The sequence below is a fragment of the Papilio machaon genome, chromosome 14 (genome assembly GCF_912999745.1).
Source record: "Papilio machaon chromosome 14, ilPapMach1.1, whole genome shotgun sequence".
Classification (NCBI taxonomy): Eukaryota; Metazoa; Arthropoda; class Insecta; order Lepidoptera; family Papilionidae; genus Papilio; species Papilio machaon.
The window spans coordinates 5,560,730-5,580,731 of NC_059999.1; the positions used below are offsets into that span (position 1 = coordinate 5,560,730).

At 31.8% G+C, this 20,002-nt stretch overlaps 1 protein-coding gene across 1 annotated transcript in view; it reads right to left on the reverse strand.

Annotated features, from left to right (window-relative positions):
- Positions 1-15,009, reverse strand: part of LOC106708798 (G-protein coupled receptor moody) — a 43,158-nt gene extending 28,149 nt beyond the window's left edge. Inside the window, exon 1 of the mRNA XM_045680891.1 lies at positions 14,858-15,009. The gene's annotated coding sequence lies outside the window, so the exon portion shown is untranslated. The remainder of the gene's footprint in view (positions 1-14,857) is intronic.
- Between the last annotated feature and the right edge of the window lie 4,993 nt (positions 15,010-20,002).

Below are 20,002 nucleotides of genomic sequence, written 5' to 3' on the forward strand. Positions count from 1 at the left end.
GATATCGGTGTCCTTTAGCCTTCAATGTATGTATTTTTACTGTGCTGCAATAAGTTAAAATACGCGTTTTTTTTATTTATTTTCAGGAAACAAAATTACACTATTTACAAATTAATGTTCGCCAAACCACTCGTGTTGACAAACGACAAATATATTTCTTTATTAATACATTCACTGCTGACCACTCGGATCCGAGTGGGCAGAGCTATTAGTAGCAGCGCCTCCCCCACGGATCCGAGCGAGGAGCCCTTTCACTTTGTAGTAGCCAGTAAGCCGCCGACGTTTGAAGCGAGTCCATGTTGCTTTGTGTGGCCACTCTGGCAATATAGTCAACTTCCGAAAAAGAGTAATAGTTTCATTCTTACAGTGTTGTAGTGATTAGTATCACGTTCGTACGGAGGCAAACATAAAAATATCTTGTATCACATGAAGCTAAGGCTGAACTTTAAGTTATATATGTATATTTTTTAAATATATGTATGTCCTGTATGTGTGTGTGTATATGTGTGATGATGATCCCTAGCGCTCAAACGCAAAAAATGTGTTTTTTTTTATTGAAATAATTATAATAACATTATTAATTTATCCATATGTTCAACATTCCCAGATACTAAATAAAAAATCATCATAAAAAGTTTTGGCTCCCAGCTGTTATATTTTTTTTATTTTGTAAACAGTGAATGTGTTAAGTATCAAATACACCAAATCTAGATTAGGAAAAGATATAATCATTAGGCGTCGGTGGCTCGTGGCACTTGACTTGCAATCTGCAGGGCCTGGGTTCGAATCCCGCCATGTCCCGCAATGTGTTTTTCGATTTTCGATTTACATATGTACATTTATCCAACGTTCTTACGGTGAAGGAAAACGTAGTGATGCTGCCTGCACATATCTGAGAAAAAATTCAATGATATGTGTGAAGTCAACCCGCTCTGGGCCAGCGTGGTTGACTATGGCCTAGTCACCCCTAATTTGGGGTAGGCTCCGAGCCCCTCAGTGGGGATGTATAGTGATGATAATAATGATGATGATATATTACATGGTTATCACTTATTCAAAAGTACATTTATAATAACTCGTAAGTATGAAATAGTCACATTTTGCCAGTTGCCAAATTTTATATGGAAAACAACTAGACAGTTCACTCCAGCAAGAGAAACTGATTATTTCAAACAGCAGCAGAAAATACCCGCGCTTAAATTCACAAAATAGTACGTAAACAAACAAATACGACAAGTGCCGAAAGGCGGCGCACGGACTGCCCGTCTCGCGCCGCGCATTTGGATCTCTCAGCCGTCGTAAAGTTCCGTTTTATCTCCGTTATAAAAGTTGCGGAAACAGAAGCAGAAACGGATGTTGAAAAGCATGCGGAACTTCCGCACTTGCGGAAACGGAAACAGACATCCGTTGCATCACTAGTTTCCAGGTCAATTCTTTCTATCCAATTCTTAATACGTAATGGATGTAAGGACTTAATCAATTTATACACCTGAATAACCCAAATAATTCTGTTTTCCTTCCACACCGCAGTTATTGTTACATAAGACATTTTCTTTCATATATTTCACAAACGAATCTTGACAAAAGTATGAAAAATATAATTGAATGCGGGAAAATAGAACACGCTATTTAGGACACAGTCTGGAAAAGTTTGGTTGTCATTTTCCAGCTGACACCACGTTTTTCATTAGAATATGAAACAAAAATATGGTGTAAAAACGGTCAGCTACGTTTTTCGTAAACGTTAAAATAAAAAAAACAGATTTGTATATTTTTTAATTACGCTCTTATACGCAAGAACTAATTTTGGCTGTCAAGAGACCGGAAGTTCTTTTCTTTAGTTAATGCAACAAATTTCTTTAGTAAAATATATTTTTTTTAATTCCTAGTAACTTAAAATTATCGGTGATCTTATTACGTAAGCTGTTGAAAAAAGCAAAACATAAAGTGTTGAATGGTTTTCTTAAACTAATTACGTATATTTTGTAATGTAATAAATGTTGTTATCGCTATAAGTTCAAATAAAGAACACATATGCTTAGTTTAAGTGACCACACGTGAACGTTAAATATCGTTTAAATTCTGTAGCTCTACAAATGGTGCTGGAAGCTAGAGCAATAAAAATAAAATTTATTTTAGTTTTATTACTGTAGGTAACGTCGTGTGAGATCTTCACACAATACAATCAATTCGAGACTTGGACCAATATTACTTGCCTTGTTTATTCTACGGAAATTTAAAATTCTATAAATAAAACTTTACTCAATCTTACTTCTTACTAATATTATAAATGCGAATGTTTAGATGGATGGATGTTTGTTTGAAGGTATTTCCAGAACGGCTGCATGGATCTCGATAAAATTTGGTATAGAGGTAGAGCATAGTCTGTCAAAACACATAGGCTACTAATTAAGCATTTATTAAGCGCGGACGGATCCGCAGGCGACACCTAGTCATAAATAAAAATAAACTTTATCCATAATTTAAAAAAAAAAACTAGTCAAATAAAATAGTCGTAGCTACATTGAAGAATATAATTTATGTTGTTTGAATAAATTTCTTCAAGTTATATGTACAAAACTAAAGATGTAGTTTCTATGCAGTAAATAGTACAAGTAAATCATTTCGGACCTTGTACCTAACAAAGGTAAAGTATTTTAAACGTTGCTTGTTTTAGAAATACGGAATATGGGCAGTGGTTGCATCGATATTTTGGCGAATTCAGGTGGCTGCTTGCTTGTTTGCAATCTTACCATATTAAAAAAGATATTCAAACTAAGATAACAATTAAGATTTCTTATAGAGTTAGTATAGTGCCTATATTTGTCTCTCTTATGTATCGATTGTACGTCTCGGCATCATATTTGTACTAGATTTGTGCCTCGTAATGAAAGAATATAAATAGAACTGATGAAACGGTACGATTTGATTTTGGGATAGGAGTTCTTCCAGGCGTATCCTTTTATTTCTGATGATTAAATATCTCGGTATTATTAAATGAAAATAGTAACTAATAACTATATAGAGCTGTCAGTAATAGTATCAGGGTATCACAAGTGTGTAAGCTTTCACATTAAGTGTGGTAAGAGCAGAAGGTCATTTAAAGGACAATGGATAGGTCAATGTCCGAAGTATCTTTGCGACATCAAATCAGTTACGATGTGATCAATTGCAGGATCTTTGAAGCTTGATTGTCTATGGAATTTCTTATATAAAAAATGGGTATGGAATTCACAGTACGAACAGAGTTGAAATCATATATTTTGTACGATAGTTTGGAACTAGACAAGTGGCTATTTGTCAAAATTTAAAAGAAATCAAAAGAATTGAGTAAATAAAGTTTTAAAAAATATACCTGATAAAAATATCAGTAATAATTTAACAAAAAATAAATCATCGCTAACTTTTATGAAAATCATTATAATCGTAATTAATTTTTTTATAAACGAGAATAGTGAGCTTTTATTATAATTATTTTTATAAAGCTCCAAACATATTCGCTTCAGACGGCAATTGCAGCAACGACCTTTACGTTCACAAACATACGCATTCACGGACACAAAGTGTCCTCGTATTTGAATAAACACGTGTGAATTTCGCAAAATATTTGTGCAGTGAACGCAATAGACTGATGATCGAGCTCATCGTGGCGAACCTTTTACGAAAAATGTGAGACTTACAATAAAAGTTACGTATTACTGTACTGACTATGGAAGCATCTACTGCTACAGTGAAGAGGATTGTTCTGTTAATAACCTAACCTTAATATAAAAAAAAAAAACTAGACTCTGAATCTCTAATAGACGAAATAGCGCTATGCAAGTTTGCGTAAACAACAATTTTGTCTTAAGAAAGATAATATTATTTTTTTATTTAAGCTAAATAAGCTGTAATGTTATAAATATGTAACACATTCTTTTTTTTAGGATTTTTTCGAAAACAGATTTAGCTATGAAAAAAGTTGTGGCAACTGTAATTTAAACTCGTTCTTTCCACAACTTCATTAGAATTTCATTTTTCACCTCCACTACCTATATATGTTTTTTCCGATGTAATATACCTACCCTAAAACACTCCGGGGAAGAAGATGATTTGAATGTCACCTCATTCGTCAAAATCGGTTCAGATATTTAGGTTCTAAGCCGCCACAATATAGTTTAATAAACACAAACCCACATAAAAACAAACTTACATACGCTTGAAAAACATTACAATCATCGAATCTTCATTTTTAAAATAGTAATTTTATTATTTTGACATTGTCATTATCAATAGACTTATTCTGGACGTAAATCTTACAATGTTTTATTACTTATTTGAAAATAACTATCGTTATTCTTTTATTTCAATAACATAATTTCATTCATGCATATTATTTACTTTCTCCTTCATGAAACCGTACATGCGATACGATATATATATTTCTTTTAAAATGTTAAAACTAGCGAAAGCTGGCATGAATTTATGATTTCTCATTTGTGAGACTATGTACGTTCTATTGAATAAAAAATAATAATAATTTATCTTGCATTTATTACACAAACCAATGTTCTCAGAATAAACGTTTTGTTACTTGTTTTTATTCTTTATAGAGAATCTTTTTGTTAAGATGAACATACCTTTATTACTTGACCATTATTCGTGTGCTCTAACCGTGAACTGACCTTTCTAAAACAAGTTCTTTTGTGAGAGAACTATGATGTTTTATTTGACGTCATGTCATTATTTGTAGCATGAATATTTGAAAAATAAAAACTATTTCTTCTAAATTATATACTAGCTGTCGTCCGCGACTCTGTCCGCGCGGCATTAAAAAAAAACTTAATAAGTAGCTTATGTGTTCTTCTAGCTTATGTTCTATAACTGTACCAAATTTCAGCGAGATCCGTTGAACCGTTCCGGAGATTCCTTCAAACAAACGTCCATCCATCCATCCAAACATTCGCATTTATAATATTAGTATGATGTATGTCCATATAAAATTATGCTAAATTGAGTTTTTGATTAAAGATTCATTTCTTTTTTTGGTGCCATATCCTAATGATTTTTATTTATTTTAATTTTAACTAGTTATTATTTACTAATTTTATTTTCAAACAATGCTATTGTCAGCGTTGTTATTATATGTTATAACAATGCATTATCTCCATTCATTCTTTAACAATGTTTAATAGGAATGTGATTTTTTTTGCTTAGGTTTACGACAAAGTATCCACACTCAAGACGATGTCCGAAGTACGATGTCTTCCACGCTACAGCGCTTTTATTACGTTACGTTCATCTTGTATCCTTTATCGTGATAGTTGTCTAGCGTAGTGAGAAATTTATGTCACTTTAAGACAATTTTTGACATAGAAACGGAATGTATTAAATACTAAATTACCAAGGGGTTGAACTGTCGAAAAACATGTTTATATTATTGTTTATAAAAAGTGACGTTTATATGAATTTTATCATTGTTTTGAATATCAGGCATTTGTATAAGCTTTATAATATCTCAACTTAAACAAAGAATAATAAGAGTGATAATAAAAAGTATTCGTATCTTCTTTCATTTTTCTGTTATTTATGTACTTCATTGTTTCATTGCTTTTGGAATATCAAATTCGGCTCTCAATAGATTCATTTTTTTGATATAGTAATATTTCAAAAAAGTATTTCTATCTCGGTTTAAATTAAAAATATTTAACTGATGTAGAATATTTTTTAATCCATAAATAGAAGCTTATATAACTTAATAGAAAACTATTAACTATCTACAAGAGACACGATTGGAGGAGCTGTTTTTAATAAAAAAAATCTAAACCAAGATGGAAGAGCAATCAGACCTGGTAGTTATCCATTCAAAAATCTTCTGTTGAAATAATAAATTTTAGTAAAAACTTGAAATTGAACAACAAAAATTGTTACGTACCTCTTAAAAAGTTTTACAATAAAAAATACAAATAAAACTTATTCAGCAAATCAAAGCGAAAATATAAGGGCGTCAACAAAAACAAGCGCGACTTTCTTGCCTCACATCGTAATTTTCAGGCATGTACACTTCAGATCATTGTACTTGTGTATTGTTTATTATGAAAACTACCAAACTTTGGACATTTCTTTATGCAAATCTCTTTTGTTTAAAAAGCTTTCAAAGTAAGGCTGTTCATATTTTATATCAAAACTTTTTAAATAACAATTGGCTTTTTATTCAAAATATATTTTATAGTTTAAAGTTTTATAACTAACATTCAAACACTATACGAGTAAAAAGAAATTTAATTAATCAAATATAATCATTAATCTGCCCTTATTCCTACAAAGGGTGGCACATATACTACTCTTCCATACATCTCTATCAGCCGCCATATCGTACACACAATCTAATAACGCTTCCTTCTGTTTTTCTCTACCTTTATTTTAAAAAAAATCTAATAAGCCCAAATATATTATTTCGGGGAAAATACTTTATTCTTTAAAATCACTGAAACTTTTTAGGATATAGGAGGTTACAATGGTACATACATTATTATCCTGTTTATAAAGACTTATTAGAAAAAAAAAATTGTGTATTTACAAACCAAGTTAAATATATTTTTGTTACATCATAAAGCGTAAGTATCAAGTTTAATTTCATTTAATCGGTCCATTTTATTACAGTTATATCTAAATCTCAATTACTTTTGTTAATCCAAGCTATAGCCCGGCTGCTTGTCCGAATAATCCTGGGACTTTAGATATTTATATAAATCTATTAAAACGGCCTTTGCGTTTTACATAAACACAATATATGAAAGTTTACATAAGCCTTGTAAGTTTGTATTTACTATAAACTTAGAGGCTACATCTGGTGAAAGTTATTAGCGTTTAGTTTCGCAAAATTTAGTGATGACTGAGAAGGAATTAGGTAAATAGATAAGAGATTTACACGGCCAAGGTTACTGATACATAAGACTACATACTACGTCTGCAACTCAATTTTTGATACATTAGCATGCATATAAGTAAAGTAAATAATATAGACATAATTTTTATATAACAGTTAAGTTAGTTTAAGTTTTATGTTGAATCTTAAATACATCTATATATATCTAGTCTAATCAAACTTATTTTGTATGTTGTATACTATGCATGGTAACTTAAGCTCACTTAGTATTTAACATGCGTAACTGCACACATTAAAATAAGAAATGCCACAGAAAGATTCGAGGCATAAAAGCGGTCGTAAAAAATCTCGATTACTAATGAAACGTATTCAATTGTGGTTTATTGCTCCGTCTCATATTTTCATTTAAAATTTGATTTATCAATTAAATAAATTTAATGAAAATTTAGAAAAAAATAGGGCAATTTAAAAAGCACACGTAACCTACGTTAATTGTATTGGTCTTACGCTTATTTTTATTTAGAAATATTGTACAGCTCAGTAATTAAAAACATGTATGGTTATAAAATTTGAATCGGAAACTTCTGCGAAACGATATCCAATTAAATTGCCATATAATATTTATCGCTGAACTCATGCGCCAAACTAATTTATTCACTCACGAAAACGGCTTCTATGGCGTTCAGTCATATTACTCAATATTTGATAAGCTTATATAATTTATACTTAAAATATTAAAATTTATTATATCAATATGTACATTAAAGCTATTAGGGATCTTTAAACAGATTAAGAAGTGAATTAATTAAAAAGGATATATATTAAATAAAATAGGATACATATTTCCTCTCTTGCTTTTTCTACCTCGCATACTAGTCGTTTGTAGGTAGTCTTACAGGTCCACTCGAATTTTTTTCCTGAATGACAAGACATTTTTCGTATGCATACTTTTATTCATGTGAGTCCCATCATCGTCTTAAGAATTAATAGAAATCGTCGAATAGCCTAAGCCTAGCCTGGATGAGGTTATGCTAGCCTAGGTATATTGTTGTTTGTTTAATAATGCATATAGCGATGGCTTCGCGATGAACGTATTAAATCAGTGCGCAAGCTATTCGTTATCCGTTCAATAGTCACGTACGGTATCTTGATAGAGCAAATAGTAACCGTAGTATACAAATTTCAATACTGTGCGATTTTTGAATAAATAAATAAAAATACTCAGATACAAAAATACCCAGTGACACCATGACATATATAGATCTACATAGAATACATTACTTGAGTCACTCTTTTAATGTTCACTAAGGGGGTCATCAAGATCATCACTACCAAAATCCTCATCGTCATTATAATTAGCCTTCGTCGGACCTCTACTGGACATATTATGTAAGCCACAAGGGAATTTTTTATTCAGTACGATAAATAATACGGATCTGTTATAGTCAGTGTTAAAACACTCCGAGTACGGTAATAAAGTGTTTATTTTAACAATAAAAAGCAATTAAAATATTCTTACACGTTTAAACATTATTCTAAAAAAAAAACGTCCACGAAACCTTCTTATATTTCAAAAGAACGCAGCGCCTAACCAAAATAACACGACTGATTTTATAGGAATTCTTTTCTTTATGCGTCCTAATACGGATGCTGTTTGAATACCGAACATCACGGGTTTTGTTTTTAATAAAATTTTTACTTCAACGACAGTTTATAATAAAGATCAATTTAAAATAAACCTTATAACATCGAACCAACTTTCTTATCTCGTAAACGTTCTAATTATATATTCGTTTTGGCTAGGTAAGTACATATTAGTTAAAAGTATATTCGAGTCTACTACTAATTTTAACAACACGAAACTGCAAGTCAAATAGGACTGTATACTTCGATATCACATATTTAATATAAAAAATGTGCCGTATTTTATATCTCTACGTACGGTTTGTGAAGCGAAGCACTGCTCCGTAGTCTGCTTGGAATTGAAAATTTTAATTTCATTTAAGTGAATCCGTAGACATCAAATATATGTACCTAATCTTCGACAAATCTAACAGAATATGAAATTATAGTCTCGGAGGATGATACGCAGTCTAATATTATACACGAACAGATGTCAACGAATCGGTTTCAACTTATGAGATTTTTTTGCAAGACGAATATGTTTTAGGCCCTTCGTACACAAGGCAACGTAAATCTTCGAAATCCTGCGATTTTAGTCGCTAAGTGACTTTCGCAATACACAGCGCGCGTTGACAACATTTCTATCTGTCATTGGCAAAGACAGTCGCTCGCAATCTGTTTGTCAAGATCGTCGTGAGAAAGTTGCTGTGGCTTTCAAGATGACTTAGCGAATCTATAGACTTGACATGTTGTCGCTATGCCTGTGCGACGGCGACTTGCGTCAACGATTCAACGTTGTGTTCGAAGCGATATCTATACGATTTTGGTTTCGACGATTTACATTGCCTAGTGTACGAAGGGCCTTATATTTTCACAGATATGATGATGAACCTTAAAATATTGTAACATTTCGTTATATCGTCGAAACAAAAGACGGTCACTCAATGCCCACAGATTTAAATATTTGGACAATATTTTAGTATTCCACAGATGCAGAAACTTTTTTGCAACGCAATGTATGTCTACAGTATAGCAATTTTTTATCCGTGTAGGACAATTGGGGGTCATTGCCATTATCTAGAATTCTAGAAAGATATATGAAAGCGAACTATTTTGCAAATAGATATTTATTAAATCAAAATTGAAAACTTCCAAAGTTACTCGCTTGGACTTTAGTCTGTCTCGTTAGTAGTTCGCAGTCGTTGCCTTTACCAAATTCAAAAACGAAACGTTCGCCATAAATTTAAAGTTGTAAAGTAATACGTCACGGGAATATGGAATTGGGATCGCATACACACGGAGGTTAACGAATGTAAATTTATTGAAAAGACGCTGATTATGTTTAAAAGTTTACATTTGCTGGAGTTAAAAATACTCGAGTATGAATCCCGATAAAAAATATAGTTGCCCAAAAATTTATCAGAAAATTTAAAATGCTTTACACTATGACAAGTAAATACCATCAACATTAATTTTATTTTTAGAAGAAAACAAAAGATCCAGTGGGATAAGATCTTATGTTGTCGCAACTGTTGTGGTATTACTAACTAATTTTAGAACTACATGGTATTAAAAATTCTATCTTTATTATTTCATGATAAAACAATGTACGATAGTTAAATAGTTCCTAACAATTAAGTCCGATACGAATGAATAAGGTCTGATGACTGTTTATATGGATGGATGTTTGTTTGAAGGTATCTCCGAAACGGTTCAACGAATCTTTATCAAATTTGGTACTAATATAGAACATCGTCTAGAAGAACACTTAGGCTACTTATTACGTTTTTACAGCTAGTCCTCTTTAAAGAGCAATTCTGTTTCCAGATGCTATTATATTGTGTCAGCATAGACTAACATTTAAAATATAATAACTTAAAATAGTACAGCTGGGATCTAATCTCTTAGTCTGCAGTTTATATCTGAAGTTGTGGAATTAATTCGACTGTTAGAACACAATGTGTACCAAGGTGAACCAATCCGTAATATAAATACAACAATGGACGTTTATTTAATCTTAGAAGACTGGCCCATTTAGACAAATTGGTATTTACTTAATATATCAATTTGCGCCTTCAGAACTATCGAACTTTTGATGACGTGAACTGATAGAAGTAATGGACACAAGAGATGGGTAATTCTAATTGAGGTAGGCAATTAATTAAAGGGACACATATAATTAGTGGCGTTTACTAGTTAGTAGATTAAGGTCTGAATTTCGATTACTAGTCTAAGGTAAATGAATGGTCGATCTTTTTTAAACAGCTGTAGTTCAATTCGTTCTTAATTTTTGGCGAAATTCCTCCACTTCGACTTGTCTTCGACACGTGACGAGACACAGTAAACTGTAGAAACTCCTATTGACGAAGCACGTGAAAGAATTTTCTGTTGTGACAAGTGTAATTTTAAAAACATATGAATTATCTAAACTAAAAAATTATACAACTGAAATTTGGTATATGCCAAATATTTTTTTATGTGTACAGAAAAACCTCAACTTAAAATGAATGAGTCCTACACTTGATGCACAATAAAATTGTTTATTTTTAAACTTGACGATTAAAAGTCGTCCTCTAGCTAATATCGAAGCGCAGCATGTGTATTGTCGGTCTGTCCGTGTCTATTAATAATTGATCGCAAGGAGCGAGCACCGCGATCACATCCGCGACGCGACGTGCGCAGATGCCCTAACACTCTTTGAAGTGCCGAAAAATATGATGCTGACATTTGGACCAAATTAGAAGTTGGTATAAAGATGTTACACGTTTTTCATGTCAGTACTTTAAACATGATTTATGACTGTAAATTTTCCTATCGGCAAGTTTTGTTAGATATAGTAAACTAACTTACACCTGTGACTCAGGAGGTTAAGCAGAGATTACGATATTCCAATTAGTCCACGCAATCCTCTCTCCTCTTATCCACATTTATACATCTTTAGCTCGTACATATTTATGCCCGTCTTATTCAGTTATATTAGGTTACCTAAAAAATAATATGTTAGGAATGTTATCGAGCTTATGACGTTATTAAAGTTACCTTTAGTCAAAGCTCGCATCAGATTGCTAAACTTATCGGTTACGTAGCAGTCGAATTCTGAAAACAGTATGAGAACTTTTTCATATTACGAGTAACTACAGTTTTCTCTAGCTAACTACTTCAATATTATTCAGATTTTTAAGTTGTGTAAATCTGTTGAATTAAATTTTGATTCAAGTTGTTATAATAGGTTGGCAACTAAGTGATTGCGGATTTTTTATAAAAAATCAAAGACAATTTTTTCATGGAACTAAATAACTTTATTCCGTAATGTATTATCCATTTTCATCAATGACCTTTTGACATCTTTCAGGCAGCATCATTATCCCACGTTCATAAAACTTCTGGTTTTTATTAGCAAAAAACTGAATCAGGTACGATTTGACATCATCATCATTATTGAAATTTTAACCATTCCAGGAGTTTTGTAAAGATCGAAACAAAAAGTAATCCGATGGTGCAAGGTCAGGACTATATGGTGGATGTGGCAAAACATCCCAACCAAGCTCCAATAATTTTTGCCGAGTAACCAAAGATGTGTGTGGCCTTGCATTGTCATGATGGAATACAACACTTTTTCGATTTGCCAAGACGGGCCGCTTTTCTTCAACTGCATTGATTAATTTCGTTAGTTGTTCAATGTAGAGGAACCCAAGTATCGAGTTTTTGAACATAGCCAAGTTGTTTTAAGTGATTTTCAATGCATGTATGTGATACATGATGCTTCTCTGCAATCTCACGTGTTGTACTGTGACGATCCGAATCGATTATTGCTTTGATTAGGGCGTCATCAACTTCAACTGGACGATCAGCGCGTTTATCATCTTTGAGTGAAAAATCACCAGAACGAAATTTGGCAAGTCAATTTTGACACTGCCGTTCTTTTAAGGCTTCGTCACCATAAACAGCACATAACTTTTTATGAGCTTGCAATTCGTTTTTCCCCTTGCGGAAATAAAAAAGCAAAATATGACTAAACGTTCCTGTTGATTTTCCATTTTTCAATGAAGACCAAGCGAAAACTACGCAACCGATCAAAAAACTTTTTTTACTGATTGACAGCTAAATTGCCAACTATTAAATAACAAAATGTGTTTTACATTTGTACTACGTCTACAAACCTAAAAATTCAACTTAAGCCATGTATGAGTGAAATCCGCAATTACTTAGTTGCCAACCCAATAGTAAAGTTTTGAACAAATATTTTATCTGAAAGATAAAAGTAAATATTCGAATCAAACTGTGGTGTTAACATTAATAGATTAGGTAACAAAGATTATTCAACCGACCACATCAAATTACGCTCCGGGGGTTAGTCTATAAAATCAGTTTAACATCTTAACTCACTAAAGAGCAATTTGTTCTTTCCACGGCGAAGTTTTAAATTCCGATCGTTCTTAGGAACACTTTTGTGTTGCGAGCTTGATTTACGTGATCAATAAAAGATGTAAACATTCTGCCAACTTTAAAAACAGAAAGTTCTATTATCTTACCAGTAGTAATGGAATTTTCTTATTTTCATTGTTAATGTTTCGTGTCAGTAATCGAATAACTGAATTCGAACCCACGACCAGTTTTAATTAATAGGCTATTGGTACTATGCTTAACTGCACTACTATAATATTAACGGTCATATTTAAAAACTAGCTGTCTTCCGCGACTTCGTCCGGGCGGAATTCAAAAAGAACTTAGTAGCCTATGTGTTCTTCCAAATTATGTTCTACATCTTTGCCAGAATTCTCGAGATATCTTTTAACTAATATGCATCCAAACATTCGCGTTTATTGCATTAGTAAGATAAGAAATATGGACAGCTAAAAACTTTTGTTATCCAATTGTTGTAAAATATTGTGTCATTTTTACTTCCACGGATTTAGTAGCAGTGACGTTCATAGAAGATAAATAAGTTATCTAACTTTAATACTATTAACTAGATGTACATGTTAGTCGCAGGTGCTTTGCGTCTTCATAAAATAATTACTAGACTAATCTAGCTCTTCTTTCAAGGTAACAATCTATCATAATGCGAATAGCAATTTTCATAGAAGTCTTCGTCGTGTTAAATGTAAAATAATAATTAGGTCATTCTTTATAAAGTCCGGGGAAATATTATTTTATGGGGATTTTATAAAGAACATTATTTATTATGAGCCCACTAACATCTTTAGGTATGGCAATAAATCTACCAGTATATTAAAATTAATTAATGTTGAACAAGGTCCCGTAGTTTAAGCCTGAAAATTTGTCGGACAGCTAGAGTTATAATTCAAAATTGCGGTCAAGAGCGCTAGCGAATCGTATCGATGAGGGGAGGTACCCAATCTCTATGACGATCAAAAAGAAAAACAATTCAAGATATTTACTATCTAAATGCGATGATAACGATGTCTTATAAATTCTACTAATTATTTAATTGTACCAATCGTTGGTGATAACTTCTCTAAATTCTTAACTAGAAATTATGAGAAAAAATAGACCGATTGATAGTACTTCCCTAAAACTCTAAGAAATAAACGAATCAAATAATATCTCCTACATACTTGTAGTGACCATAAATTATCTATGTATTTCTTCTCTGCATAAAAGCCCGCGAAAAACATATTATATTTTATTAATAGCAAAAATCCTAGTAATATAAGAAATAACGAGAATTCTTAATAACATAACATGCCTCTTCATTTCCTGACGCAGATTATTATGGAAGTGTCGTAACGTTTGCTATAACAATTATTACGAACGTTATGTGGCCATGAAATCGAATAATCATTTATCAATTATTTACTTATATGTAATACGTTTTCGTAACGTGATATTTATTTATGTAATTTGTTATACCGTTTACGTAATTAGTATGACTAAATATTTAAATCAAGAACAGAATTTGAAGAAAAATATTGAGTACTATAATTGGCAATGATGATTTTTTTGTTGGCTTTCTAAGTCAGGGTTCTACTAAGGTTTATTACCGAACAATTTCAAGGAATATAATAGTTAGAATTTTGATACCTTTATTTATCTCAATTTGATAATGACTTATTAAAGATTTAACACTAGACATTCAGATACTCATTTAAATTGTGATAAAAATACTAGACAGAGATAAGACAGTTAGTTTTCCGACAACGCTAAGTACAGTAACAAAAAAATGAAATGTAAAAAACGAGTGTCAAATATTTTCCTACGATAAGAGGATTATAAAAATAGAAAAGCATTGTTTCAGGACGGATAAAAAGCTAAATATTTTCTTAAATTAAACTTAAAACAACATTGCAAAAATCAAGTACAAATTATAATTTAAAATTACTAATGAACATGCAACAAAATTACCGTTTCGCTGAATATGAAGTTGTGAGCTATTTCGATGCGTACGTTCCCTATTAGTGCACAACTTCCGGCCGCTGCCCGCAGGATGCCGCCAGTCAAAACAAACTCACTCCTAACCTACGTTTCAAAATCCAATTGTTTTTCAAACACTGCTTGTTAACAAACGGAAGAATTACGTTCTCATATATGTTTCTACAATCACTATGTTTATAAATAACGTCAAAGTTAGGGTGCGTTAATTAAAAATTGAACTCTGATTCTTAACAATCGGAAATCGAATAAAGTCACTTGATTTCGTTTTTAACCACATGATTTCGTAAACTAACAGTACACTTAATCATAATATTCAACTATTAAAAACGTTATGATGTTAAGTTTCTAGTCGATGTTATTTACGCGATGCCGCGCAAAACAAAAAGCGGAGATTAATACACGACCATCCTCGACGGCGAGTTATCGCCGACTGATGCGATCCCTTCAGATTCAGAGCGCCACTGAAAATTACGAGTAGCCCCAGCCTCCCGGCTATGTGAGACGCTGCCTCCGCGGGGTCAGTAAACTTGTGCCCAATCGAGGCTTCACGACGATTATCACAGTGTTACAATTAAAGTGACGCTGTAATTATACTTTATCATCTTGCTGTGATAAATCTTTGTCGAACCGAAAAAGAATTCATCTTTTAACCTAATTATATTATTTTTTACTTCAAAGTAAATTTTACCCTAGCGTGGGCAATAAGTACGTTTGGCTTTTTCTCTTAGTGTTATAGCTTTTCTTTGATTGTTAAAGGAAATTAAGATTTTAACTTTAATATTTGTCCGTTGTTTAATATATTGAATTTGATTGTGTAAAAATATTAAAATTTGGATTAATAAAAAAAAAAGATACCTCGGTAAAATAATATTCTATATTGTACGAAATTATAATTTCCAAACAATCAACAACATTATTGTTCTTTGAGGCAGACATCTGACATCTCGAATTTTACTCCCTATTATTCCCTTTAGGATTATTAATGTCAAAATGCTTAGCGTTGTGATATCCGAAAATTGAATATAAATTTTAACTTCCCAAGGGAATTATTGGACGGTTGAAATTTCAATGGCATTACGCGTATTGGGTATTTTTTATAAGTAAATTAATTATGGAAATTAATAAAAGTTTCTCGCTTTTTGAACAAATTTGTGAAAGTGAAAATCTACTATTACAGGATAGTAAGTCGTATTTAGTTTCTAATTTTATGAAAGGATAATGTTACTTTCATACTTTATAATAATAATAAAGCCTTTTATTTCCACATCTAAAATAATCTATTTGCAAGAGCAGTATTATGTTAGTAATGTTAGTGTTTTGCTTATATTTATATTAGTATAGTTAGATTCATACATTCATCCATATCTGGACCCCACTTTGGGTGAAGGCATCCTCCATCTTTTTCCAATCAGTTCTGTTCATGCCTAAAGTTATCCAGTCTCTTCCTACTTTATCACTTTCATGCTTAGACATGTTTAATGGTTGGCAAGAAATACCCATTGCCCGCAGAACGGCCGGCCGATGGGACAGAAAATTCTTAGAGTGGCGGCCACGGACAGGTCGACGCAGTACAGGTAGGCCTCCTGCAAGATGGATCGATGACCTGGTCAAGGTTGCGGGAGTGCACTGGATGCGGGCGGCACAGGACCGAGCATTGTGGCAATCGATGGGGGAGGCCTACGTGCAGCAGTGGACGAACTCAGGCTGATTATGATGACGATGATGAAGGAAGTCTAGGTTTAGAAATAGGAATTCACATTAACAGACTTAGAAACTTTTATTCGTATTGTGGCAGTTTTAAGATAGCAAAATTACTATCAGAAGAAATTGTGCAAGTTGGTTTGAGCACTAAAAGTACATAAACAGTGAATAACGATTGCAAACTACAGAAAGTAAATTAATTCATCTCTTGTAATAAATACGGGAAGGAAGATAAGCAATCGTTAATGTCAACCACGAGGTCAGCAATCATCCCGCGAGATAAAAACCACACCGACTATAATAATTTTAATCCCACGTACAAATATCGCGACACACTTTTACTTTAAATTTTAATCCCCTTTGTGTTCTTGTGTTCATTTTCTAATGCTATTGTAAATATGCGTTCTAAAGATAACTCGTGTATGTCATTTTGTTTTCGTTGTTTTTAAACTACATTCCCTTTAACTGTAGGTTTGCATTGCTTTGACACTTGTATCGAAACATATTGTCATCCTTTACATTATCTTTATTTTATTTCAAATTTTAGTTCATAGAAGTTGTAATTGTTTAAAATAATGCGTTGCTGCCTTTATAATTATAAAGTAAAGATAAGGACTTAAATTAACTTACGTATAAAAATCATTTACTGTCACAAATCAGACATAAATTTAGATTATTCTACGTCTTTACTCTCAGTACAACCTCCATACAAAATCTAGAAAGAATAATACATTTAACTTCGTTAGTTTAACGTTATAAATTGAATTTCCTGCCAGTAAATTGATTTGCAACACACAGAACAACTACATCTTGCACATGTAACTGTTGTCATTTCCTCTCCGTAGAAATTTCGAGTTCCGTCGACGTGTCTCGCTTGCTAAACACTCCGGAGTCCGCTCGTATTTATATTCGCGATACACGCTGCCGTTTGATGGTGCCCTTTTATGTGACCAGTCGGGACCAGCGAAGAATTTGCAATAAACGAAACCACTAATCGCTTTTGCATACTTATTTATTCACGTTCATACAATTTGTTTATTTGATTGTCGGTCGGACGGTGCGGTTTCTGGTGACTTGAATTGACATTTCGCATTAAATGGGGTTATTGCACTCTTAATATGGTATTGTCTATAAGTTGTTAAAAGTTTGGAGCACGTGTACAAATAAAAAATTAGTCATATTCTTCATCAAACTAAATAATGTTACATAGGTTTTACTTGTAAGTCTTACCGAATTTTGTAAAGCTTCATAACGAAATATTTCTATATATTTTTTGTTTAAAATAAGTTTTCGTATATTTTATGATTCATTTAAAAGCTGCATGCATTACAATTTGTACATTAAATTGAAGAACTTAGTGAGAAGTATTACAATTAAACAAATAAATAAGGTCGATACAACCTGACTGACGGACATTTAAAAGCTTTCTTTAATACACATAGAATAAAAAATGTTATTATTATTGATCTAAAAAAGGCACAATTATACAAAAGATTTCCAAACAATCAAACGTACTCGTATTATTTTTTCATAAAGCTCACCTGAAAATCTTTCCCGAAATCCGTAAACATAAAAGCTTCTTTTAACGTAACGCGTAAAGCTCGATAAATAATTGAGGTCGAACGATTTCATTTCAAACATATCTCTAATTTATGAATGCGTAGTAAACCGAAGTCGACATTCAAATGTCGATAAATTATAATAACACTTTAAAAGCGCGGATTTAGTTTTTGTTTGAAGTTATGACAGCTGGTCCGTTTCACTGCGTATTGAGACGAAAGTCTTTTGAAAAGTACAAGTATAATGTATTCTTTTAACTCTGTTTTAAGGTAATATTAACTATGACTAATATAGTAAAATATTGGTGAAATAACAATGTACAAATAGACTTTTATTTTAAACAAGCTTTATTGATTTTTGATGAGCACATCCTTATCTGTTATTATAAAATGTTATGTCGATATTAAAAATTATTTTAAAACACCAGAAAAATTACTTCGTACATAGAAAATTAGTTCAAACGTTAAGCTAACATTCAATTTAAGTAAACTATTCAATTCAATCGCTTAAACTCAAAATATCCGATCATAAATTTAAAATTATACTAGTTTAAGACTAAACAATACCTGAATGTAATTTTCTTCTTTATTGAACGTATTAGTAGTCATAATAACGCTATATTATGTGGATAAAATTTGAAACATAATATTAAAAAAGGGTATTTGCTGGAACATATTTGTACTACATTAAGTTTATCCTCTTCTTGTTCAGTAAAACAAAAGTAGTAATCAATACGACTTTCATAGTAACCACCGTAAAACACCGTAAATAAATCAAAGTGATGAATAGAAGTCTTAAAACTAAAAGATGTCGTCAGCGTATATTGTAATTGACGTTTTCGTTTTTCTGATACGAGTACCTTACAAATCACAAGATTTATCTAACTTACAATAGATTTATGTCTTTCCTGTTTTCAAGAAGGTCCGTATTATTTGGAGTTATAGAAGAAAAATTTATATCACTTTGATAGGTTTGTCAAATAAATCACGTAATTGCTTGTAATTTTTGTTCCAGTATGTTTTTAAATGCAGGATTAGATCCTCCATGCGACTTTATTTTTAATCTTCACTCTATAACAAAAAACAAATTAAAAGTCGGTGACTTTTTGAAACCCTTTCAAATACACCATCAATGTGTTCCAAATTCCAGAATTCTTATTTTATTAACCAAATGCTATAAACCTTTTATTTCAGTACGATTACAAACAAAACATAAAAGAATAAAAAAGGTTCGTCACTTCAAAAGAATATAATGAAATCAAACGAAAAATTCACAAACGTCCCGAATAACAGAACAATATTCGTGAGTGTAAAGGTAGCAGGGTAAAGGTTGACGTCTTGTAACTGGATGGAAATGTTGACTTTAACACTTGTTGACTTTCAAATTGAATCTCATTTCATCACTTGTTACAAAGGACTGAATAAAAATATACACTTCCGAATCACAAAGTTGAATATGAATTTTTTGTTTGAACATCTCATCTAGAGTTTGTTGGATGTCTCATATTTTCATAAAAATAATGTAAAATGTAGTAAAAAATTCGTTGACTTTTCTCTCGATTCTTTTATTTAATGTTAGTAACATGCCGTTGCGTTGCTTTAGAAATACACGGACAAATTAATCTGCAATAACAATATTTTAGTTAAATCACTTTATGAGTTAATCGAAAACATACGATGAAATGTATTTTTGCGTAACGTTTTATAATTTTTACTGAGCAGCTTATACATATGTCATGTTGAATATCCTCGTATGTTTTAATAATTTTATAATAAGTTGTAATTATTCAATTAATTATGGGTATTTCGTACTAGATAAGTTTAGTTAACTTTCTAAACGATTTAATTTAAGAAA